Source organism: Mesocricetus auratus, unplaced genomic scaffold (assembly GCF_017639785.1).
Source record: "Mesocricetus auratus isolate SY011 unplaced genomic scaffold, BCM_Maur_2.0 Super-Scaffold_100676, whole genome shotgun sequence".
NCBI lineage: Eukaryota > Metazoa > Chordata > Mammalia > Rodentia > Cricetidae > Mesocricetus > Mesocricetus auratus.
In genome coordinates, this window is record NW_024429266.1 from 154,376,389 (window position 1) to 154,402,758 (window position 26,370).

Here is a 26,370-nt window from a genome sequence, read left to right on the forward strand (position 1 = left end):
AGACTTATTTACAATTCAGTTGTGAATTATATTTTTACTTCATCTCAGTGTAACACACATAAGCTATCAGCATGCAAGACAATTTAAAAATAAGACAAACTTTGATAAGAAATTTAATAAGAACATATTCCAATCAATGTATATTAGAAAACAATGGTCTTTCTTTCTGAATAAAAGCCATATAGAGTTTTTGCCCCAAGTTACTAAATTGAAAAAGTACCCTACTTAGAAATATGAACTAACAAGTAGAGCTGTTTAAGCAGCACCTGAAAAAGCCTGGGAAACTTGGAAATGAATGTTTCAGGTTCACAGGAATACTGCAGCATCACAGCTGACCAGGGGTTGCCTGTGCTGTTTAACCCTTAAACAAGGCACCTCACATAAGCATTAGACAGACATTCAGAATGGCACCTAGAATGAATTTATGTTCCAAATCTGAGGTAACAAGACTTAGGTCTGCAGAAATGAAGCAAGAGTTTTGCCTGATAATTCAGTTCTATGACCTGGTAGGCATCTGTATGTGGCATGTATGTATGCAGACATACATCTCTGGTGTTTATGCAAGATCTTATCTGAGGATCTCATTACCCTTCACAGGCTTTAATTAAACGCCACAATACCCCTGACGAAACAGCTATTATTTTAGATGGGTAATTGAGACATTTAATCAAGGCTCCTTAAACAGATGAGGCAATGTGCCTAAGGACAGACAGGAAGCACTTGTCTAAGCTGTAAGCAAGCCTAGAGCCTTTCTCCTTGGTTCTGACTCTTACCACCTCACCAGACAGCCTGGGGGAGCAGAAAATTACCTCCTTTAACCTGCTTTTTGGTGTGAAATTGCCTCTCCCTAGACTCCTGGCTGCGTTGTAAGGAAGCCTTTTGCTTGCCTTTCCCCCGCCTCTTTCCTGTCATGAATAAGTTCCTGTTCTTTGTGTAGTGAGGATCCCAACAAAGGTCTTTTCAGAATGATCTACCTGAGACACTGAGGCAAACATGAGAGTCTCTGATATTAGGGAACATTTCAATCCTTATCTTAAAGAGTTTTTTCAATGTAAACATGCTAGAAGCTCTGTGCATTCCCTGCCAGGGGTAATGATGCATGGCCAAACATCATCTTTGGCTCATTTAGACTTCCTGGAACCACGGGTTCAAATCCTATCAAGTCAACCTGGCCTTTATTCTTCTAAATTAGTTAACTGGAGCAGAAGAGCTTGTCTGTAGAACTTCTTGGCTAAGAGTTGTGGAAATCAACCATCTAATTTTGATGTGCTGGCTTGTTGCTACTTTAAGGAAAGTTGCTGAGTTTACCTTGGACCACTAGATCAAAGCTGAATACTGCTAGTTAAGCACCTCTTTAAAAGGACTCATAATATTTGTTTTTGGAAACTTCAGCCAGGATTTTTAATAGCAGCTGTACATGAATGTTCTCTAGATGCTTAGATTAGTTGTTTTGTATTATGCATCCTGCAGTGAAACACAGACACAAACATGCATACAAACAAATGCATATACTTATTCACATAAGCACACCTTCACAAATGCACAAAAGCATATACACATGCAAACACATAAGCAAACATACACACATACAAACACACATAAACATGCCTGCAAACAGATTCATAAACATATACACAAATACATTCACATATATGTACATACACATAAATACATAAGCAAATGCATGCATATACACAAACACATTCACATACATGTCCATATATACAAACACACATACATACAAACACATAAGCAAATATACACATACATAAATACATACACACAAACACACACAGTCATACATACAAATGTATTCACATATATGCACATAAACACATGCATATGTATGCATATACACACAAGGACACTCATTTACAAACATATAAGCAAACACACACACTTGCTTTGAGACGGTGTCTTCTAGAAGTGACAGTGATGCTTTATCCACCAAATCTCAACAAGACCTGCAAAGTGATCACACACACACACACACACACACACACACACCACCACCACCACCACCACCACCACCACAAACAATAACAACAAAAAGAAATAACGCCCTCACTGTGATAGAAGTGAACTCACATAACTCTTGTAGCCTGGGAATTGAAGGAGGCACCTTTAGCAAAATGATACATAGAAACCAGACCTCTGTATCATATAGACCATTAATTCAAAGGTTCCAAGGTTCCAACCTTCAAGTTGAAAATGTCTGCATTTTTGGAGCTGTTTCTTTTGAGGCCCTGTCATACATGAGCCTTTACATCTTCTCCCCTCTACAAAAATTGGGAAGCAAAATGGGACATAATAAAAAAGTGATTTGACCATCAGGAATGTGTGTATGTGAGAGAGAGAGTCAGAGACAGAGACAGAGAGAGAGAGAGAGAGAGAGAGAGGTTGAGAGAGAGAGATTGAGAGAGAGAGAGAGAGGTATGGTACATGGGAAGGTTTGGGGGGAGGAAAGAGTAGGGGAGATGGTGTAATTTTATTATAATCTCAAAAAAGCATTTAAAAATGATTTGAGTCTATGCCTCTTCACATGAGACCCAAGAAGTCCAACTTGTAAGTCTATGCCTGTGAACCTGCTAAATCTATACTGCCCAATGTAGGAGCCACTAGTCATGTGAAATAATTTGCTTTTAAATTTACATCAATCTCCATATAGTACAATTTAAAGCATCATCCAAAAGTTAATCAGCCACATTTCAATTATGTAGTAACTGCATATAGCCAATGGCTGCCATTTTGGAAAGCAGAGAGTCTTTTCATCATCATGGTGAATTTTCTCTCACAAAGCTGAAAGTGGTTCTTCTGTTGTCTGCTGAGTTGCTGAGCCATCATGATGTAGCAGGCAAAGGAGTTACAGGTTGAGGAATCCAAGACCACATGGAAATACATAGATTAGTAGTTATGGGCTAAAAATTAAGACATAGCTAGCCAATAGAAGCCATAGCCAGCAGCCAACAGTTTCATAATTAATATAGTGTCTGTGTGTTTCTTTGGGGCAGAGAAGAGAGGTGGGCCAAACATGGGCCAAGAACTTCACATTTCAAATTGGCCACAAACAACGTGGGGCACGAATTTCCACCACATAAACCTGACAAAAGATTTAAAAGTAATTTTAGAAACAAAAGGACAAAGTCAAGCAAGGCTTCTTGGTAGCAGCATTTTCTCAGGTGGTCTGCATTTTGCTAGAGACAAGCAGAGACTTGCATGACTCCTTTAAGAGAGGTTTCCTAACTCAGCATAAGTGAAAAAAAATGCAATGCTCTTTTAAGAGTCACTGCTAACAATCGAAAGGTATGTACGAGCAGTTGGCAGTGGCAGTGACCACATCTTCAAGCCATCAGCATGCTGCTTGATGACAGCATAGACCAAGGCAGTGAGCACAGCTCCCAGTTCTGGCAGTAAACATACCCCCCCCATCTTGGAAAGACAGCAGTTAAAACAGTTATGGCTTTAATTTGAGCAATGTTGTTTAGCATATAAAAGACACATGGCCAGAAAAAGGTAAAGATTTACAGTAAAGACAGATTCAGATGAAGAATACCCTCTAAAGGTTTATAGTGTGTTTAAAAATATATGTAGGCTTGTGAGAGAAAAGAAACAGATAAAGTAATTAAAAAAAAAAGAAAGAAATAGAGTAGCTGGGTATGGTGGCAAGTGCCTTCAATCCCAGCACTCAGGAGGCAGAGGCAAACAGATCTCTGAGATTTCAAGGCCAACCTGGTGTACAAAATTCAAGGGCAGCTGAAGTTATACAGAGAAACCCTGTCTCAAAAACGAAAAGATAAAAGTAAAAAAAAAAGAGTAATAATAATAAATAAATAAATAAGTCATGTAAAGATGGAAAATACACAGGGAGTCTGGATACTGTATGCTACTGTATTATCATTGAATTGTTCAATGCTAAGTTAGGAGCAACAACTGCTAAAATACACTTGATCACAAATGCTGCTGAATTACTCCAACTTATATATTTTGAAATTCTTTGACTTCAAAATTTAAATCTAAGGATATGTTACTTTGGAAAATAAATTTTATTTGTGTTTCCACCAAAAAGGAAAAGCTGTGGATTCCTTCCAGACTAAGATTGTTTGGTGAAGCAAGACCTCCTGAAGCAGTGCGGGTGAGCCAGCATTCAAAATAGTTGGGACAAGGCAGCCTTGCAGACCACTACAGCCAGGATTTCTGGGTCTTCTTAATATCCCCAAGACAGTGCCCCCAAACAGCAGGAAGCAGTTTGGAGAGAACAACCACATTCCCAAATACTGTTTACAAATGTTTGTTTTCATTTAAATGGGGTTAGAAATGGTAATGATCACAGTCAATCTCTTTTTAAGGAAAAAAAAGGGGGAATATGATACAGAAATGAATACTTTGCATTGGTATGTATTTTCATTTATTGATACAAATTTAAGATCAATTTTGTGTTATATATATATATATATATATATATATATCTCCTCTTAGGTATTGTGTTTATATAGCTCATTTAAAAATGTAATGTATAATTAGGCACAGATTATAGATAGTTACTTGTAATAGTCAAAACTTACAGTTATGTTAGTTAGGTTTCCTATATATACAAAGATATATTTGAGATGGATAATCTTCAAACCTTCCAAAGACCTTCAGATTATGACATATAAAATGTTTTAGGGTTTTTCTTAACAGTGAGACACAACTGCTCCTGGCAATACCACTGCATCACAAAGGAAGGTGGGCAAAAAAGAAACTCCTTATGGAGTTTGTCTTTGACATGGCAAGACTAGCCATTTGGGCAAGAGACAACTCTTGTCTGGATTGTTTGACTGTTACTGAATAAACTGGACATGCAGGACTCACAGGAAAGTGAATGCTGAAACAAGACGGGACATTGCTGCAGGGTTCTTGTTTCATGGAAGAGTCTGCTGGACATTCTACAGGACACAGAAAAATGACTGACAAACTGCCAATACAGGCAGACAGTTTAAAGTTTCCTGCTTTGCTGAGGAATCTGCCAGACAAACTATGGCCTATGGGCTGAAGATGGATGCCCCAATGTTACAAAATAACTTTGGGAGACTCTCCAGGCAGTAAGATGTCTCTGCCAATTCTAGAGATAAGATACTATCTGTGGTTTTTGATGAAGTTGAAGACAGATAGTTATGGTTATAGATTTCCTTAGTTATAATAAAATATAAGTTACATATAAGACTTTAAACTAAAGATAGGATTGATGACAATATTTTCGTTAAATCTTGCTAAATGTTATTGGACTAAATATAGTAACTATAGTCCTTATTTGATAATTGTTTTCTTATATATAATTTTACTATGCCAATGTTAAAACCCTCTTTTTTTTTTGCTTTATCCCTTTATTTTTTTTTTATTCTCCAGATTTATTTTGGTAAAAAAAATCAGATATAACCTTTCAAAAATTACATTAATGTTTAACATGCATTCAAATAACTTTCTTTTTTTTCCAGTTTAAATTTAGATAAGAAACGAGGTTGCTTCACAAGTCAGTTCCAGGTCCCTCTCCCATTCCCTCCCCTCCTCCCGTGCCCTCCCCCAACCCTCCCCCCCCGTTATCCCCTCATTCCCCCAGGGAGGGTGAGGCCCTCCATGGGGGTGTCCAAAAAACTCTCTTTTTATTTAGACAGAAAAGAGGAGATGATGGGGAATGCTCTTCTGTATATATGTTTATCTTTATTGGTTGATGAATAAAACACTGTTGGCCAATAGGGCAGAAAGATAGGTGAGACTAGGATATGAGGAGGATTCTAGAAAGTGTAGGCATAGTGGAATTATCATGTGATCCCAGGAAGTGATGTAGCTGGACAGAAACTGCCACTAGCTAGCCATAGAGGTCTGGAGGTCTGTACAGACAGACAGGAAGTGACATATCTGGGCAGAATCAGAATATAAACAGAGACAAACAGGAAATTGCTCTCTTCTCTATTGAGATGCTGAGCTGTCATCATGAAGCACGCAAAGGAGTTGCAGGTCCAGTAAGCCAAGACCACATGGAAATACATAGATTAGTAGTTATGGGTTAAAAATTAAGGCAGAGCTAGCCTATAGAAGCCATATCCAGTAGCCAACAGCTTCATAAAAAACTCTGCTAAGTGGATAATAGTATGGTGGGAAGAGGGGGATGGAAAAGGGAGGATCCAAGAAACTCATTCTCAGACGATGACAAGGCTGGTTCTGTTTGACCTTCATGTTACAGAGGAAAAATCATGGATGGCCATAAAGATTAGGAACACCCTTGTTAAATATTTATTCACAGGTTGCTCAGTAGATGTCTTCTATAACCTCAACCTTGCATTTATATGTATTAAATACTTGTGGCTCTTCCCAGACAGCTCTTCTTATCCATGGGGTCTTCATCTAAGTATTTAACCACCTTACACTGAAAATGTTCTGAATTAAAGAGATTGCACTAAACTCTTCTCTTGTCATAATCCTCTAAACAATACAGTCTGACAACTACTTATGTACCATTTACATCTTATTAGAGAGTATATATAATCTAGACATGGTTTAAATTTTATGGTAGAATCGCATAGGCTACCTCCAACTATTGGGCCTCTATAGATACTGGTTTGGGAGAGGTGGGACAGTCATAGACCAATCCTTTCAGGGATAAATAGATAATTACTACATGTGCTAGTGAAGGTAGAGGAAGACTATGCTGTCCTTTCTGTCTAACAGGGCTGTTGACTGAACACTACAGATATTTGAGGCTGAGCAATTCTTTGTTGGGGCTCTATCCTAGACATCACAGAGCCTTTGGTAGTATAACTGACCTCTACCCCTGCATGCCAACAGCACTCTTCTCTCCCTGCCCCACGACAATAATGAAATTTTAACATATGGTATGTTTGCTGATGGGGAAAATCTCATTGGGTTAGAACCATGTGACATACAATGCTCATGACATAGAAATATAACCTTAGACCTGACCATAAAGATAAGCCACCTGCTGACTACATGGCATAAATGACATTTGTTTGGAGGAGGCTCACAAAACTACCTCTGCCAGGAGAAGAGCTAACCTTATAAAGTAGCAAAGGGGAGAACCCATTGCCCAAAAGTGTGGTGTGCAGTGTGACTGGGGCTGACATAGCCCGGTGAAGAAATCACGTAAATGCTGTAGCCATAGATGTATAAATAGCCTAATAATAATACCTTTCACTCTCCTCTAAAAATAAAAGGCCCTAAAAACACAACACTGTGTTTTATCTTTAAGATACTGTAACATTCAGTTCTAACTCAAAAACATCCATGCTTTATGAAATAATTCCCACTTGTAATTACATGCCTTGAGTAGAACTACCAATGTATTTGTCATGAACACTTAATATATTCAATAGGAAGTGTTGGGGATTTTTGATTCAACTACTGCTAAGAAAAAGAAATGTGAATTATTTAGAATATGACGTTCACATTAGATTTTATACATAAAGAGAATCACAACTAAGACTTTAAGTCTTGTGTTTTCTTTAAAGCCTTCAGTGGCCCAGTTAGCTCTACTATTATCCCTCCCTCATTGCCATTCTCTGAAAGACCAGCTTCCGGAAGGAGGGACTGTGTGCTCTGATATGACCACTAAGCCCACAGTTGATTATGTGCTAATGATAAACTAACTCTAAGCTAACCTCTAAGTGTACTGTGAGGAAACTGGGCCAGGCACCAGCACTCTTCCTCAGAGGCTGTGTGGGTTTCCATTCCCAAGCACACTTCTATTCTGTAGACACTTGTTCCTCATGTCAGTGATATTGCTGACTAACCTCTAGGTTTCCTGAGCTCCAGTTTCCTCATCAGTAAGTGAAGACTGACTAACAATGTCACATGACATTGATGTGTAAGCGAGAAATGTACTTAAGGCCTTTATAAATCACCTGGTACACAGGGAGTGTCATGAGCCACTGCACTTATGACTGAATTACACATAGGTCCAAAAGCGTTCTTTTAAGAAAAAGATTAAGAGTTTGTGATGGTGGTGCACACCATTAATCCCAGCACTCAGGAGGCAGAGGCAGGCAGATCTCTGTGAGTTCTAACCAGCCTGGTCTACAGAGCCAGTTCCAGGAGAGGCTCAAAAGCTACACGGAGAAACCCTGTCTGGAAAAAGAAAAAAGAAAAGAAAAAGATTAAGATTGTGATTTATCCATAACGTGCTTTTTTCTATAACATGACTCAACATATTTAGAATAATTTCTCTTTAAAGGACTTTGCATATGTCTTACTAGGCTCTTTCTAGGTACTATATAGATTTTACAAAAGTGGGCACGGCTTTGCTCTTATGAATTGATCACAAGTCCTAGAAACTTCCTCAGTTTTTTAAAATTCACTGCTACACAGTTTTCAGATTCTTTTGGATTTATTATATTGGCAATAACATGCAAATAAATAATTTGTGTCTTCCATTCACTTTTGCATGTATTTCTTTTTTACTTTAGATTGACTGGATGGTTCAATTTAAATAATGTTCAAATATAATTTTATTTATAAAATTTATTTATTTTACTCATTTAATGGGAAGTATCTTGGGTTCTTATTAATTACTCAACTATTCATAATGGAATTTTTCTATTTGAAAAATGTTACTTTTAATATTTCAGTTGACCTCCCGACACACCATTTAGTGCCTATTTTAAAAAAAAAAAGATTTAATAAAATTGTATATGAATGCTGAAAACTTCAAACTTTAAAACAATGAATATGAATCAAGTTTCATTTAATAATTTTAACAGGAGAAAATCATAGACAAGAAAGTAGAAGTGTAAAGAGAAGCTTTTTCTATGCTAGCCGCTTTGGTTTATCCCCCGCCAGCCGCCTGGGCTCTGCCGCATTGTAGTCCCCAAATAAACACACAAGACGCTGTATTAATTATGAAGCTGTTGGCCTTGCTTGTTTCTTACTGGCTAGCTCTGACTTAAGTAATTACCCCATAATTGTTAATCTAAGTATGTCTCTTACCAGAGAATAGTTCCGGGCTTCCTACCCCATGGCGGTTACATCTCGAACTCTCTTGTGTTTCTCCTTTCCAGAATCCTCCTGGACTCCTAGTCCCTCCTATCTAGATTCCTATTGGCTCAACAGTGCTTTATTAACAAAAGACTTCCCCAACAGTAGAAGGAAATAGAAATGGCTACCTTAATCAAAACAGCATTTCATTTTCCTGTATTTTTAAAAGGCTAGCCTGGACTAATTCCTTCTTTATGAGCTATTCCAGGGAGAGTGTCTAAAACATGGCAGTATACTCTTGATTTTTAGTTGCTTTCTGGCCTTTTGTTTCTACATGGAGACATGCCAGTATTTGCTGTACAGGAACAAAAACATCTAATTATTTAGTTACCCAAAATAATATTTTACAAATGTGACTCACAACAATTTCCCCCTTTTCATGTGCTCACAACTACTATATAATTTCCAGCGTGAGGCCTATGCCCACTCCTGTTTCCTCCAATCATGTCACAGCCCAGATGCTCAGCCTGATCTCCATTGAGCCACAAATTGACAGTATAATTCAGCTCACTTACTCATTTACACTAGAGCCATCTCCATGCTCCCTGGGTTCATCGCTCCATCGTTTCCTAGCAAGCTCAGTCATAGTCACCATTCCAAGCACCCTTCTCTTCTGGCACCCACAGTATCCCTCAATCCTCAAGCCCGCAGCATCCCTATACCCCCTGCCTCTGAGGATTCAGTGTCTGATCTATCAGGCTGTGGCAAGCAGCACTGTCCACAAGTGGTTTTGTCCCATTTTACAGGAAGAGAGCTGTTTCTTTTCCTTTGAGCTAACCTTAGATATAAGAGGAACCTCCACACTGGCCACTGTGGACAGCAAGAAATCCTACAGACTGAAATACTCTTAGGAAAGACACAGGACTGAAAGCTACTTACCACAGAGGTAAATCTTCTATGTAACTACTTGCTGTGATGAGAGCTTCTAGGGCTAAGGGGTGATGTAAATCTTGATCAATTTTACTCTTTGCCTTTGAGTTGCTCTGCACTCAATTCATAGTATAATTTACCAGATAGCATTCTTGGAGGCTGCTTTTAATTTAAAAAACTTCTGATATCTTTTTGTTGTACATGCAAAAGACCTCTGAAAGCCTCATGTGCTCAAAGTTAGGTCTCTGAAGCAGTGTTCAGAGCTGGGACACTGAGAGGTGACTGGATCAAGAGACTTCTGACCTCATCAGTGGGTTAATCCACTAAGAATTAACAGGTGACAGATGATTAGGATGTGGGACTAGCTGTAGTCACTGGGGGCTTACCCAGGGATGTATCGTAACCCTTTCTTCCCCTTTTCCTTTCTCTCCATCTTCCCTTCTTCTCCTCTCCCTCTCTACCCACCCCTCCTGTTTTGCTGTTGTTTTGGTTTTGGTTTTTACCATGAGGTAAGTAATCTCCTATTTTGTGTGTGTGTGGTTTTTTGAGACAGGGTTTCTCTGTATTGTTTTGGAGCCTGTCCTGGAACTCATTCTGTAGACTAGGCTAACCTCAAACTCACAGAGATTTGCCTGCCTCTGCTTCCTGAGTGCTGGGATTAAAGGCATGTGCCACCACAACACCCGGCTGTAATCTCCTCTTTTATAGGCTCCTGTTGCCATGGTGTTCTGCCTCATTTCAGGCCTATAGCAATAGAGCAGGTGACTGGAAACTGCCAAGGTATGTGAACTAAAATAAAACCTTCTTTTTTTAAATCTCAGGTATTTTGTTCCAGTGATGGAAGTCTATCATAGACAGTATTTTTATGATGAAAGTTCTCTCTCTCTCTCTCTCTCTCTCTCTCTCTCTCTCTCTCTCTCTCTCTCTCTCTCTCTCTCTCTCTCGTGTGTGTGTGTGTGTGTGTGTGTGTGTGTGTGTATTTGGTGTGGTGTATGGGAAGATGTAATGTCAGTTAAGGCATTCCCTTCTAAACAAGGCTATTCCTAAAACAGGTCTTTGCTGTGAGTGGTCAGGAGCCATATTTCCAGAAGCCTGTAAATGTAAATTCTATCACTTAAAGGGACACTTGGTGGTCACTGAAGCTTTTGTCATAACTGGAACAGGGAGCATCTTCCTTCTGTAGCATTTGAATTCACAGATGTTAGTAGCTATTTGTCAGCAGTGTCATAAAATTCAGACTAAGAATGATCCAGGCCATGGGTTGCAAACAGTGTGTGTGGGTGAAGCGGGAAGTGAAGAAGGGTAGACAGATGTTTGGTTCCTTAAAGCGAGCACAGCCATAGGTTCACTCATGCTTGTCTCTCACTAATCTCAGCATGATTTTTCTCTAGAAAAAATCAATTTTACATAAATCCTCTGATTGATTAGCATCAAATATATGTAATTACTCTATCAGTATTTAAGTAATTCTACATTTAATAAAAATTTATTTTCTTATGCTAAAATTTTTTATTTTTAAAATTAATTTAATTTTATTTAATTGTGTGTGTGTGTGTGTGTGTGTGTGTGTGTGTGTGTGTGTGTGTAATGTATGGAGATCAAAGATCAAATTTAGTGACCATTATCACTTTTCATCTATGATAAGATTTGTAAGTTAGAACAGTTATAGCTGGTCCACAAATTCCCAGGATTCTCTTGTTTCTACATCCCATCTTCCTTTGGGGTCACTGAGATTACAGAAATATGCTACAGCATCCAGCTTTACATGTGTTCTCTGTATCCAAACACAGGCCGTCATACTTGCTTAGAAAGCTCTTTATCCTCCAAGCCATCTCTCCAAACCCATCAGTAGATTTTTTTCTTGCACTCTTTCTCTTGTTTCTTGTCTTGCCAAAGGGTTGTTTTCCCAATACTTAATTTATCTTTCAAGCAACAGCTATTAGTGTTTCTTCATTATCTTAATATGTCTTCTATGCTATTAATGTGTTATAATGTGCTATATATTATTTATGATTTATTATAGCTTGCCTGAGGATTCAGAAATTAAAGCCAGCCAAAAGCTATAGAGGTCAGGCAGTGGGTGATACACACCTTTAATGCCAGGATTCCGGACTAAGAGGTAGGCAGATCTCTGCTAGTTCAAGGTCACACTAACTACACGAAATTGATCCAGTCCTAAAAGGAAACAGGTCATACAAAGATGATCTCAGCACCTGGGATCACACACCTTTAATCCCAGCACTAGGGTGGTGGAGACAGGAGTGATGTGGCTGGGCAGAGAAAGGAATAAAAGGAGGAAGAGACAGGAGCTGAGAGCTTTTGCCTCTGAGGATTCGTGGAAACAGGACAGCCATTTCAGCTGGGTAGAGGTAAGGTCTACTAGCTTGGCTGCTTTGCTTCTCTGATCTTCAGCTTGAAGTTTGAATCCCAAATATCAATCTCTGGGTCTTTTATTTTTCATGCTTCATTAATGTTGAGTCTTCATCAGACTCATTTTCCTACTATTTTTAGATATACTTGTGTCAAATGGAGTCCAAAGTTTATTACTTTCCCATTGTTTTTTATTTTGACTATATATATATATATATATATATATATATATATATATACTCAGTTAAGAACAAAAAGGTCATTCTGAGTACAGTCCTGTTGCATCACATGCTCTAATTAAATATCAGAGTGAAAGTTATTTGTCCTCTAATTTCCAAACTGATCATCTTTTTGTTAAAACATTCACAATGTGGTTGAACATGTGAATTCCAACACAACAGTATTTCTCAGTGTCTCTTCCACTTACTGTGGTCTAATGTGGAGAATGCAGACACCAGTGCCATCAAGGATTTTGTTCCAGGACTTTGGGAAGATTGAGTCCCTTTGCAGGTAGTATTGTGATACCAAAACTGCTGAGTGATGTGTCAAAAGGCAGATCCAATGCTGAGACAAGGCATCAAGTCAGCAAAGGACACTGGTAGATCCTGTCACTTCAGCAAGGGGGTCTCAGAAACAGAGACTTTGTTGAGAGTCACTTGTCAGCAAATTTTGGAGGAACTATTATCTTGCTTTTGGGGAAGAGAAAGGAAAAGTAGGTAGTGGAAAACTATTATTATCTGCCACAGCTATATACCAGCACCAAGGGATGTTATCATGTGACCCTGAGTAACAGATGTGAGAAAAAGTCTTACATGCTCTTTTTAGTTCTTGTATTCCTAGGGGAAGAGCCTGTCTTCTTCCCCATCCCCTTCTGGCTGAGGAAGGCAGTATGCAGGAGGCAGAAGTTGCTCCTAACCTTGAAATAAAAGAAACATATCAAAGATGGCAGAAACACAAGCCAAGGCACTCTGAGGGCGATTACTCAGTCAGAATCTTCTTAAGGCACTTCCTTTGACCATCCCAACTGAGAAGTGAGTGTCAAACACGGCCAAGTTGAAATGTAGGGGATAGTCTTCATAGAATTCCTGCTAAAAGACAATCAGAGAGTAAGGGCAATGGTGGAAGATGTGAATAACTGTATAGCTGCCTAGAAGATTTTTTTAGTTTAGTTTCAGAAAGAAGTATTTTATTATAGAGAGCTTAAGAGCATATTTATAATATTTTATCTTACTTTTAACAGAAACAGTGTTGTCTGCAAATAAGTACAGATTTTAAAAACACCAAAATATAAAACCAGAAGATCTGCAAGATTGGCAGCAGCTGCATCCAAGTCTATTTGGTAAACTGTGGTTGTACAAGAGAAACCAGCTCTAAGCATTTTGCTACAGCAAGTGCTTCAGGCGAGGTCTGAGAACACCAGCAGCATGTCACAGTGTTTACAAGCTCTCTCTCAGGTACTTGAGGATATCCGGCCTGACTCTTCCTGTCTCTGAAGCCTCTAGGAAGTCTCGTGTCCATTACACTGGAGGATATTCTGAAGTTTTAATGACAATGTAACTACAAAGTACTTACATGCACCAGACACATGATGAGTATCCAATTAACTCTGGCTATTATTTCTACTTCTTTACAACACTTGCCTCATTCTAGAACCTTCCCTTTACCATTTCTCTCAAGCTACGTAGATTTCCTCATTTTATCATTTCTTGATGTAGAAGAGATTGACCTGTTCTTGCCATTGAATTCTAACATCGTCCTTGAGGGCCCCTTGAGTTCAAGAATTCCATTTCTGAAAAATGATAAATCAGTGCCTTGCTTTATGGGAACTTAAGGCTCAGAATTCCATAAAACAGGTTTATGGTTAATGACAAATACCTGTGCTGTGACCCTGTCATTGTTAATGTTTGTTGCTATGGCAAACTGCACTAAACAATGATGGATTCACACAAATAGCCTAATGTCATTCAGAGAGCCTGGGACTTCTTTGCTTATTAATTCTTGAAGTCAAGCACCCTGTGCACCTCTTGGGTCACCACTCGATCAGGGTAACTGTTATTTCTGAAGCATCAGCTTAGCATTATTCTCATTGGTGGGGTTAGAATTTGCATACTTCTGCCTAATTCTTATGCACAGCTGTTGTGACGCTACGCCTTTCATCTTGGTTTACACCATTCATCTGGAATGTCTTAAAACCAACTATTCATAATAATGGGCTTGAAAGAACTTTGGGAGGGGGATGTTTGAGTTCAACATTTTAGCAGTGCCCTTCACTTAAATAAAAAGCTTCAGAGCTCTGGAAGACACGAACAGTTCCAACTGAAATGGATAATATCATCCATATGGGCTAAATGATTGCAGAACACATTTTTTTTACTGCATTATAAATCTGCCAGAAACAACAAGCAAAAGGTCATCAATATCTTCCTTACTTTTTGTTGGTTAAAAAAATAAACAAAAAGGATTGTCTTTGCCTCTCTTGTTTCCCAAATAAAACTAAATTAGTCAATGTTGTCACAATTTTTTTCTGTCAGTGATGTTTTTCAGATAGGCTGCAGAAAGTTAAATGAGAAGAAATCACATAACAACTTAAACATCTTCAGAGATAAAGATTGGCTGACACGATGAAGAAGTGACTTTATATAATATAGAATATAATAATAAATTACTTATTATCAAGTGACTTTATATTGAAATCAAAAGAGGTTTGTCCACAGCCATTATTGAAATGGAGACAAGGAAGTATAAAAATAGCTGAAAAGAAAGATGACCTGATACTACTAACCTTAGCTTTGCATACAACACTACACATTTTTTAAGCAAATTTCTCAAGGTCTTAGTACATGGGTCTCCTGATTATAAGTGTCAGAATCTCATCCAGCTGGCAAATAAAAAACTTTGTGATAACAGCACTAGAAAAGGTTCATTCACTGTTCAGTACAAGACAACCTCCAGCACTTCAGGTATTTTGTTCAAATGTGGCTGGATCCAAGTTCTTAGTTACATCATCATAAGAACATTTCCACACAACCACCAGAGTGGTCTTTACAGTCCTTTGTCAGGCTTTGTAGAAAGAAAGTGGTAACACTTCCAGTTTATTTCTAGGAGATGACCATCTGCGCGTGTATGCGAAGTAATTTCTTGACTGGGCTAACTATGGTGGGAACACTCACTGTAGATGTGGGTGCATTCCTTGGGCTAGGATCCCGGTCTGAACCAGAGGGGAGAGTCAGCAGAGTACAAGCATTAATCTCTCTCTGAATCCTGACTGTGGATCACTGCCATCAACAGTCCTGCCTTCCCACCCATGATGATCCATGTCTCCCAACCTGTAATCCAAGGCAAATCTGTCTTCCCTCTTCTCGCTTTTAGTCATGTCCCAGCAATGAGACAAGTAACCATAAATCTCCAAAAATATACACCTGATGACCTCAGGGTTTCAATCAGTAAAGTGAAAAGAACAATGGGAAAAAATATTTCCACTAAGTGTGTAGAATTTGATGCAGCCAGAGAAAATCAATACAACTGAGTTCTAATAAAACAGAGAGATGTTCATTATTCTGCTCTTTTTTCCAAAGGAAAACTGATTTCTGTCCTTCCTTCCTCTCTTCTGCACTGTAAACACAGTGGCAAGCCATCTTAGGTTACCACCAACTATGTGAACAATCCTAGGATGACTGAGCAATAAGACAGAAAGAGCCTGGATCATTTATAGCCTGTTTGAGCTTCCAGTTTAGTAGAAAAATAAAACATTTACCTTGGTTAGTCACTGTATTTGGGAGTTTCTTATTATAGCTAATCTCTAATGTTAAAAAATTACCATTTTGTCAGAAACAGTTCTATACAGAGCTCAATACCAGAAAATGTAACTTATCAACAATCTGAAACCATAGCCTAAAATAAACACCATATTTGCTCCCAGTCTATGAATGGACAAATACTGAAGCAATTCCATGCCTGGGTGATACAAGACTCCATTAATAGAAATGTTAGCTAAAGAAGTCCCCACTGGCCTTACCAAAAGTTCCCCAGACTGCACAGCAGTCTAAGATGCTTCTAGCAAACCTCCTTTCCATTCTTCTCCCTCAGGCAGAATTCTTTCATGTCCAAAGCTCTCACAGGTCTGCTCTCGAATCCTCCTTTCTGTCATGGATACTTCCTCTAACTAAATCTCATCTTGGCATTTACCTCTAAGTCTAATCTATCACCTTTTCCCAAAGTGAAGACAATGAGGTCTTCAGGTAAGAAAAGGACAAATGACAATCATCTCATCTAGTAGGAGAAAAGGTAACTTCCCTAAGAGTGTACTTTCTAAATCTCCAAGCCAGCTTTCTATGAAGTCAAAGAAGAAGGCATAGCCATCTTGTATTTGGTTTTCTCCAAACAGCTTCTTGATTATTTACAAATTCTCTTGTGCCTCTTGAAAGTTGCAAGGGCAATAAAGTTGCTCTCAAGATTTGGAAAGCTGCATTTTACTACAGTTCCAGACAAGTAGATGCAAAGTAAACTTCTATCATTTAGCCAATTCTTTATCTAAACATCATGGATGCTTGAAGTCTTAGCTAAAGAAGGAGAAAAAAGGCATACAAATAGGAAAAAATAACTCAAAGTATCCTTATTTGCAAATTATGGTTGAATATATAAAAGACTTAAACTCTACTAGAAAAATCAAGTGGTTGATAAGCTCATTCACCAAAGAGCAAGACACAAAACTAACACAAAATCAGTAGTCTGCCTATATACCAACAGCAAACATATGGAGAAGAAAGTATAGAAACAATACCATTCATAATAGCCTCAAAAATATCTTGGAATAAATCTAACCAAGTGAATAAAAGACTCATATAATGAAAACTTAAAGATGTTGATAAAGAAAATGAAAAAGATATCAAAAGATGAAAATACCTCACATGTTCTTGGATTGCTAGGTTTAATGTTATGGAAGTGGCCATCCTACCAAATGCAATCTGTAGATTCCATGAAATCCCCATCAAAATTCCAACACAATCTTTTATAGAAACTAAAGAGCATCATCTTAAATTTCAGGTAGACACAAAAAATACTCAGAGCATCCAAAACATCTTCAACAACAAAAGAACTACTGGAGGTATAACCATTCCTGATTTTAAATTACACTATAGAAATATAGTAGTAAAAACACCATAGTACTGGCATAAAAACACATATTAATCTGGACTTTGGACTCCCATCCAACAATGAGAGATGCACTCTCACCCCGAACTCTTGGGGGAGGGTCTAGGCCCTGCCCTGGATGAAATGACAGACTATGGACACTCCATGGAGGACCTCACCCTCCCTGGGGAAATGAGGGGATATTGGGGGGGGTTTGGTGGGAGCGCATGGGAGGCAGGGAGAGAAATGGAGAGGGACCTGGAATTGACATGTGAAGCAACCTTGTTTCTAATTTAAATTTAAAAATAAAAAATATATAAAAACACATAGTAATCAATGGGATAGAATTGAGTGCTTGGATATAAATCCATGTACTTATCCAATTTTTAACAAAGAGGCCAACAGTATGCATTAGGAGGATACAGCATCTCCAACAGGTGTGCTGGTCAAATTCAATGACTACATGTGGAAGAATGAAACCATAGCCTTATCTCTTTCCTTAAATAAAACTCAACTCCAAATGGATCAAGGATTTCAACAAGACCTGATATCCTGGAGCTGACAGAGAAGAAAGGACTGTGGTGGAGCAAGCATTAAGATCAACAATTGACAACTAGGAATGCATGAAACTAAAAAGCTATTCAGTAAAGAACACTATCATTTGAGTGAAGATGCAGCCTACAGAATGCAGAAAAATATTTACCTGCTACACACACCCACACACACACAAACACACACACACACACACACACACACACACCTACTTTGAGATTTCATCTTACTCCCGTCAGAACAGCTAAGATTTTTAAAAATGACAACAAATGGATGTGGGGAAAGAAGGAGGATATGTAACCACTAGTTCTGGGAGTGCAAATGGTGCACCCATTATGGAATTCAGTGTAGAAGTTCCTTTAAAGAAACTAGAAATAGATCTACTGCATGACAGCACTCTTGGCTATATAGACCCAAAGAACTCTATATCCTACTCCAGAGATGTTTGCTTATCCATGTTCAATGCTCTTCATAATATCAAGGAAATGGCAATAGCCTCACATATCCATCAAGTGATGAATGGGTAATGAAAATGTGGTATGTTTATACAATGGAATAGTATTCAACAATTAAGAAAAATAAAAATTTAAGGTAAGTGGATGAAGCTGGAAACAGTCATCCTGAGTGAGGGCAAAGGGTAAATGAGGGTGGATAATGGGAAAGGAAGTAGGATGAGGGATGGGAGGGCCAGAGTCCAGGAGAAAATAGGAGAGTGGTAGCTAACAAAGACCTTTTGAAAATATTACATAGAAGCTTACTACTACTATAGAAGCCTCCTAATATACATACATACATACATCATACACACATGCATCATATATACATACATGCATCATACATACATCATACATACATACATACATGCATACATACATACATACATACAAAAAAGTTTAAATGAAGTTACACTTTAACAGGGTCAATGCTCCTACCAGACACTACGGACTAGCAAACAACTCAGTGCCAGGAATGGGTTATCTCTTTTGGAGTTATTGACCAATGGTGTCCCACAAAAATTAAATTACAGGCTATTTCCATTGCTCTTCATTACCCTTCAGAACTTGACAGTAAGATCCTGTGGCTGAAGGTACCATATTCTTGAATACTGAATATAGAATATTGAAAGATCAAGCTGGTTCTGACCTAGAAGCTTCGTCCCTACTGGAAGGTGCTATCAAGGGAGTAAAGTAAGCATCAGTGTCACCCAGTCATGGATGCTGCAACTGACCTGGAAATAAAGGCCTATTAGTGCCATAGTGGCACAAGTGTTATGAGGATAATAAGGCACTTTGTGATTGTATTTGGTGCCTGCTTTTACAAGCTGCAACCCATACTAGTTACTGTTATCAAGGTCAATATCATGTGGGTAGACATAGTTCTTGGGCCCTAGAAAAGACCCTACTATGATTATTGTGCTAAATGGACATAATATTAAACACACTCCTAATGACTTATTGTTATATCCATATATCATAAGTGCATCTCCCAACTCTCATTACAGATACTTCTTCTTATAGTAGAGACCCACAACTGTTCAAGGGGCAGAGAATAAAAGACTGCAGAGTGTTCAGCCCTAAATGAAACATTCGTATCAAATTCTGTCCCCCCAAGGCTCAGGGATCATCATGGAAGAGGGGACAGAAACATCCCAAGAGTCAGAGGCAGTGGATAACCACAAAGAAAATGTTTTTCTTTTGACACAAGCAGTTGCACACATGAACTCACAGTGCTTATGACAGTATGCACAAAACCTGTGAAATTCCAGCATGGAGAGGGGAGGTGAGCTCAAAGTCCCACCCCCATAAGGAGCTTTTAACAATTGATAGCAGTTGGAAAAGGAAAATTCAGTTTAGGGCAGTGCAAATCGCACTCAATGGATTTAAAGTAAAGGCATGAGACTTTGGAGGGAAGAGAACAGGAGGTAGAGTGCAAGGAGTTGAGGGAGAGGGATAAATATGATCTAAAACATTGCATGCATTTTTCACATAATTAATAAAGATACTATTTGCATGAAGAAAGTGAACATAAAATCCACAGGATTATTGAAAATTAATAATTCCAATATCGTATCTGGTATGGTGCCAATATCTGGAATATTAGAAACAATTTTTCCAATGCAACTCCCAGGAGACAACCGAATTAAAAACGATAAAAGCTCTAAATAGACCTTTGTACAAAGAAGATAAATAGATGGCCAACATTGTTAGCCATCACAGAATGCAAGTAAAACATACAATGAGATAGGATTCAGATCCACTAAAATGACTACAATCAAAGGACCGACCCTGATCGGTTCCTTCAAAGATACAGGGGAACCAGAATTCACATTCACACTGTTGGTGGGAATGAAAGATTTTTGTACCAGTTTGGAAAACAGTCTGGCAATTGACATAAAGGTCAAACTGGGCTGGGGAGATAGCTCAGTGGGTAGGAGTGCTTGCTGAGCAAGCATGAGGGCTTGAGTTCAAGTTCCCAACCCTATGTAAAAAACAAGGGGTGGTGATGCACTTCTATAGCCTCAGTGATGTGTGTGGATGGACAGGAATGAGAGGGTTACTGGACCTCATAGGCCACCAGTATAGTTCCAGGTCCAGTGAGAGCCCTGATTAAAAGGTTTCAAAAGATACAGAGAGTGACAGAGCAGGGAGCTGAATGTCTTCTGGCCTTCTCAAGTACACACGCAGGCATATATACCACACCCACATTCATCACACACACACACACACACACACAATTTTAAAATTCTTCAAATAGACATAGACTCCCTATATGACTTACAAATGCCACTACAAGATACACACTCAAGAAGGATGAAAATATATGTCCAAACACATGAACTTATCCACAGATGCTTATAACAGTGTAATTCATAATAGCCTAAGCTAGAAACAACCTGGCACATGCATATACTAGCACTCAAAAGGTTGGAATACTGAAGTGTGTTTTAACATGGATAAACATTTGGGACCACCTGTTAAGTGAAAGAAGCCAGTAACAAAGGCTATGTATACAAGATTTAGTTTCTATGAAAGGTCAGCTGTAGGCAAGTGCATACAACAATGTAAGTTGTCTACAGCTAGCTAGTATGGCTCTACAGCTAGCTAGTATGGCTCTACAGCTAGCTAGTATGGCTCTACAGCTAGCTAGTATGGCTCTACAGCTAGCTAGTATGGCTCTACAGCTAGCTAGTATGGCTCTACAGCTAGCTAGTATGGCTCTACAGCTAGCTAGTATGGCTCTACAGCTAGCTAGTATGGCTCTACAGCTAGCTAGTATGGCTCTACAGCTAGCTAGTATGGCTCTACAGCTAGCTAGTATGGCTCTACAGCTAGCTAGTATGGCTCTACAGCTAGCTAGTATGGCTCTACAGCTAGCTAGTATGGCTCTACAGCTAGCTAGTATGGCTCTACAGCTAGCTAGTATGGCTCTACAGCTAGCTAGTATGGCTCTACAGCTAGCTAGTATGGCTCTACAGCTAGCTAGTATGGCTCTACAGCTAGCTAGTATGGCTCTACAGCTAGCTAGTATGGCTTCTGGGATTAAAGATATGTACCACCATTGTCTGGCTCTATGGGTTATGGCTAGCTTTGCTTTTTGCACCCTCAGGCAAGTTTTAATAAATCATAAATAATGTATCACCACATTAAAGTAAGTAAATAAACCCACTCAATAAAAAACCCAATTCCATGATGCTCACAGCTTTAATACTGCAGAGGTTCCTAAAATATCTGTATGGACAAGCTGCACCTAACAATTTTACAGTCACTAACTTCCTTAGGCAAAAATCTGATATTATTCTCCACTACCTAGTACTAAAGGGCAAACTATATTTATTCTCAGAAGTGGGTTTCTAACAAAGCAATGTGTGACTATATAATGAAAAGTGGGAAAAATACAAGCTTTTTAAAGCTGTCTGAAGTTAGACCTGGCTTGGATGAAAGGAACACACCTTGTCCTCACTAGAAAACTCCCCGTCTAAACAGCCTCTTCTAGCTGGAAATACACTGCCCTTCCTGGGCTAGCCTACTCTAGGAAGAGGCACCTTTGGATGTGCAAATCAATAGTGCAGGCCAACCTTTTCTGCCAGGTGTGTGCCTCCAGGAGATTGTATTATTTTGCCCGGACTGCCTCAGTCCAGAAATAGCCCTGAGACCGATCACCCCTATAGTTTGCAGCCAGCCAAGTTATTCAGACTAACTCCAAGCTCTTCACTCTGATCTGCCTTGCCTTATCATGTGTTATGGAATGCTATCCCCGGGCTATGATCATCTCCCTCCTAACAGCCCTGATTACTGGCAGGAGAACATCCAGATCAGGCCTGCCAATGATCCCTGAGGAGTGCACTGCTCTCCCAGACTGATGGAAATCTCTCCTGCTTGCACACAGTCTGGGAAACTACTATAGTACAGACAGGGTGGAAGGTTAGCTCAAGTAAGAGACTCCAGTGATGCAGGTATGGGAAAGTAGTCTTAGTAACAGTCTTGCTTTGAGATGTATGTTACCCTGCAGCCCCCTTCAGAACTTGTTCTACAGCCTAGCCTCGGGTGCATCCAACAGTTGTGTGTCAGTGAGGCTTGAGAAAAAAATAGGAGAGTGGTGTGTGGAAGAAAAAGATGGACAGAAATGACAGGGATTCCAGTTGCTAACAACCAAAGAAAGAGAACCGTTGAAGGGAAGCAGTCAGTCACATAAGGCTGAATGGAAAAGGGAGCCCTATTCCTATTGGCAGAGAATGGAATTCACATGCAAATATAGTTTTTACTTCCAATTTTCCACCAAGAGAAGCTTCCTGACTGACCTTATCTTCCATTTCAAATGCACTTGTCCTAAAAAACAAAAAAATTTAGGAGTGAAAATACTCAATTATGTCCCCTTCAACAAACCTTTCTCTTCCTACCTGAGCAGCAATATAAACAATATTACATTAGCCATGGAAACACACCCACATAAAGGAATTATTAATCTTCAAAAAGGCTAAGGCAGAATTTGATGAAAGCTGAAATGTATTTTCACAGATGGCTGTGCTATGGTATATTTGATTAGAAAAATATTAAACAAAGCAATATTCCATTTCTGTTTTATTCTCTGAAAGCAATTATTACATGAAAAGGTAGATAGGCAGAGCATAGTTAACAAACAAAGACTAAAGAGTTGTCATCACTTCCAAAGTATTCTGGAAAGTAAATGAAGGTCACTGGCCAATAACATGACAGTAAAATAGAGCAATGAAAAAAATCCATATTGCCCACATACACATACTTATATCCCACATCAGAGTTGGAAGGAATAAGAGATAAATGGCCCAGTATTGATTGTTCTTACAGGAATATGACAACCACCCAAAGAAGAGAAACAGAACGTCTCTCCTCTTACATAAAAAGTAAATTACATATGAAAAAAATCACTACTCTCAAAGCAAGATTCAATGAAAAAAATATGCCTGGCTTTGACAGGGCAAATTCCAGGCATTGTGTATTTTCACAGAAGCTGGTCCTAAAGGAAAGATTTAAGTGTTACAAAAATCTATGAACCTTCCCACAGATTGTCATAATTTCCCTGTAATAGCAAACAAGGCGTCCATCGCCTTAGTACCTACCTCTCCCCCTAAGGGATCCTGCATGGTGATGATATGTTTGTTTCCTTCTGAAAAGCATACAATAAAATAGCTGCACTGTAGAAGGCTGGGAGATGGGTCAGTGGGTGACATGCTGTTGTACAATCTTGAGCTCCTTGGTCCTCACCCCACAAAACACATAATGAAGAGCCGGGGGTGGTGCCAGCTACTTACAATCCTAGCTCTGGAGAAGCAGAAATAAGTAGATCTTTGGGACTCACTGGCCAGCCAGCCTAATCTAATTTTCAAGCTTAGGGGCCAAAGGAGAGGCTCTGTCTCAAAACACAAGGTAGACAACTCCTAAGAAGGACCTGAGATTGACTATTGGCCACCACAGGCACATATTTACATGTGATACCCCCTCCTCACATAAACAAAAATGTAGCAGCCATGTAGATATTACATAATAAATGATACTGTCTTATACCATTACAGTAATATACCATGAATATATCATGATTTACTGTATGTGTGTGAGTACGATTGAGGCTAAATGGAAGAATGAACCATGAGATGATTCATTGTGTCCCACAAAATATTATTTAAACAGTAGAGAATTTCTACTCCCCAACATCCCTTTCCACCCTTCAAAATGTAGATGGAAGCTATTGTTTTCTGTTTTTCAAAGGTTTAAGCCAAAAAAATTCTCTAAAACTCAAATGATTTCTGTGTCAGAACTTTTGAACATTTGCCTACACTTTTTACCTTTCCTTCCACTCTCTTTTCAGAACATTGCAAGAGTTTTTAGACACCAAGTTCTGGATCATATTATAATTTCAGAATGGCTGTTGTTAGACAGGAAAATTGCTTCAAAAGTCACATTTGGGCCATGAGAATAAGTCCACCCACACATTCTGTTCCATTTGTGTTATCATTCCCGTCCTTCAGCTGACACCATGACCCTTGGAAAACCAGAGAGGCCATTGTTTTAGTCCTGTATCCTTAACCTCAGGGTACCTCAGTCTTTATTCTCTGCCCCCTTTTGCCCTTTGGAGATAATTGACTGTGCTTTGGTGCCTATATTATATATGTTCCAACCTGTTCACCAAACATTAACTGTTTGGGATTAAAATAGTTTCTTAGAAGCATTTTCAGCCTTGCCTTGAACTCCTGCCAAACCTACAGCTCTCCACAGAAAGGAAAATGCTGAACATTCAAAGCAGAGTGGGGATTACTCAGAAAGAGATAATAAATAGCATATTACTGCTTGTGGCACGAGGGGGAAACTCAATTTGTTTGTATCTTAATGGTTTAACCATGACAACAGGATGAGGTCTTAGGAAAGGTACTAAGAACACAGGCGTCTTGCCAAGAAGTGAGAAAAGCTTGCAGAATGGTTTTGCCATGGAAATCATATCACAAGGCAGGCAGTATTGATGCAGACCCATCAAGAGAGACTACTTGAGTAGCCTGGCAATGCATTATTTCAAATGCAAATGCTAAGAGCATTAAAAACTGATGCAGTAAATCAGGATGAGGATAACAACAGTAGGAGTTAAACTGGAGTCTGTTGATATCGGGCTGATACCTCACCTGAGAGAGGAACTCTTTCCTGACCTTTGTCAGGATCGACAGGTTTGGATGCAGAGGACTGCCTGCCTTGGGAAGAAAAAAAACACATTGGTAAAGTAACAAACATCACTGCCATCACTTATGTAAAGAATACTCTAGAAGGCTGCTCTATTATTACTATCTCATCATCCTATAACACACATGAAAACATAAGGCCCAATGATAGCATAAGCAACTTCCCACTGATTATACAGCCAATAGAAGGTAGAGTGAAGATTTCAATCAAACAGCAAAGCTCACAAGAATTCCTGTACTACACCTACCTGTCCTGCCTTTATAATGGGCTATTAAAGTCTCAACACGAAGACACAGGCATCACTAGAAAGGCAGGCATTTTGCCAACCATTCACATACTCATGTGTTTAACAGAAAGTCACTGAGCACCTCCTGTGGTCATAGATTAATGTTAGGAGTCCTCAGTGGTGTTTCATGATAAATAAGCAAGATAACTCACTTCTGATTTAGGATTTACAATTTAGCTAGGGAAATAAGTGAGAAAAAGAGAAGGCAACATACAGAGTTATGGAAGTAAATATTCTAGCATGGTGGTAGAAAGCTAACTTTCCTCATCATGGCTAGGAGGTTTAGCAAGACACCAATAGCAAGGCCCTGCTTGCACTTTCTGATTTGGACTGTGGTTGGGTCCAAGAATTTGCACTTACATCAAGCTACTGGAGGATTTAGATCCCACTTGGAGAATGGCTGCTCTTGGGGCTATGTGGCTTGGGGAGAACAGTTTATGTAGCACTATACAAATCCCTGAGCTTATGAAAAAGAGCCATTGACCCATATAGATGTAACTTGAAGCCTACCAGAAAGTGTCCCTTGCTCCGCTTTGAAATATCAATAAACTCCCTAAGACAGGTGACACAGTCAGCCACTGAGAGCCATTCCTAGACAGGATCTGACAGAATGAGACACCGAGTGGATAGCATTTGGTAATAGAGAGATGAAAGGAAAATGCCAAGATGTAAGGCCAAAGTGAGATGCCCTGAGTACATCACTGAGGAATTCAAAGGCAACATTCAAGATGCTGACATTTTAGTGGCCAGAATGCTAATGGGAAGGAAATCACAGGGAGGGAATTTTTTTTACTCATTAATCCAAGAAACATGCTTCATCTTACCAATGCTGCTGCTCGTTCATTTAATTGACATGATGATTAAACTAGCCTATGGTTTCCTGGGTCTTGTTCCTATATATGCAAGAAGAAGAAAAAACCTAAGTGTTTCTTGTCA

At 39.0% G+C, this 26,370-nt stretch overlaps 2 long non-coding RNA genes across 2 annotated transcripts; both read right to left on the reverse strand.

The window, feature by feature from the left end:
- Positions 1-3,010: 3,010 nt before the first annotated feature.
- LOC110341076 lies at positions 3,011-12,035 on the reverse strand. The gene is made up of 2 exons (XR_002382968.1): positions 11,986-12,035; positions 3,011-3,100 (listed from the first exon to the last, which is right to left on the reverse strand). It is a non-coding gene; the product is annotated as an uncharacterized LOC110341076 (long non-coding RNA).
- On the reverse strand, positions 12,029-26,370 carry LOC110341075. The gene is made up of 3 exons (XR_002382967.2): positions 26,259-26,370; positions 13,077-13,180; positions 12,029-12,069 (listed from the first exon to the last, which is right to left on the reverse strand). It is a non-coding gene; the product is annotated as an uncharacterized LOC110341075 (long non-coding RNA).